At 48.0% G+C, this 1,155-nt stretch overlaps 1 pseudogene; it reads right to left on the bottom strand.

Moving 5' to 3' along the window:
* LOC138082172 (triosephosphate isomerase pseudogene) lies at nt 1-744 on the bottom strand (annotated as a pseudogene).
* Nucleotides 745-1,155: the final 411 nt, after the last annotated feature.

Raw genomic sequence — 1,155 nt, forward strand, 5'->3', positions numbered from 1 at the left:
TTATTGTTTGGCACTGATGATGTCGAGGAACTCAGGCTTGAGGGAAGCACCGCCCACAAGGAAGCCATCCACATCAGGCTGGCTTGCCAGCTCCTTGCAGGTTGCCCCCGTCCCAGAACCCCCATAAGTGATGTGGGCGCTCTGAGCCACTGCATCAGAGACGTTGGACTTAAGCCATCCCCGGAGCTTTTCGTGTACTTCCTGGGCCTGTTGGGGTGTCGCCATCTTGCCAGTACCAAGGCCCACACAGGCTCATAGGCCAAGACGACCTTGCTCCAATCCTTCGCGTTATCTGTGATGACCTTGGTTTGCTCGAAAATGACCTCCTCAGTGATGCCAGCTTCCCTCTCATCTAACTTCTCCCCAGTGCAGGCAATCACTCCAAGTCCCTCTGCCAGGGGCTACTTTCTGCCCAATCAGCTCATCTGACTCCCCAAAGACATGCCTTCTCTCAGAGTGCCCCAGGACTACCCACGTGGCTCCAAGGTCTTTGATCATGCCAGGGCTGATCTCCCCCGTAAAGGCCCCATTGACCACTTTGTAACAGTTCTGTGAAGCCATGGCAATCTTGGGATCTAGCTTCTGCTGGGCGAAGTCACTGTAGGTGGTGAGGGGTGCACAAACCACCACGGTGTTGGCCAGCACCTTGGCCGCATTCAGAGTGTTGATGAGTTCCCCCAGATTGTTCTTTCTCCCGTTCATCTTCCAGTTCCCTCCAACGAAGAACTTCCTGGAGGGCACCATGGCTGAGGAGCAGGCATGCTGAAGGTCAGGAGCAGCCTCTTAAAGATATGTTAAACTCAAGATGGATATCTGTATCTTGTATTCTCCAGGCACAGCCATGCTCAGAGGCAAAGGATAAGATGACATGTCTCTCCTCAACTTTTAAAATCTAAAAAAAATTAAACAACTTATAATAAAATCAGATGGAATAAAGTAATGACAAGTTAACTAAATAATAGGCCAAGTCAGAAATAAAATCAATCAGATTAAGCAAGAAATTCAACAACTCTGGAAAACATGATCTTCTGTCACTGACATCACTGTCACCATCAAAAATGTTGAAATGCCTCTTCCACCTGATATATGACAAAGTCTCTCTTTTGAAAGAATAACTTTTGTATGCAAAAATGTGAGGGTTTTGGCATTTTTACA

Source organism: Capricornis sumatraensis, chromosome 7, assembly GCF_032405125.1.
Source record: "Capricornis sumatraensis isolate serow.1 chromosome 7, serow.2, whole genome shotgun sequence".
Taxonomy (NCBI): Eukaryota; Metazoa; Chordata; class Mammalia; order Artiodactyla; family Bovidae; genus Capricornis; species Capricornis sumatraensis.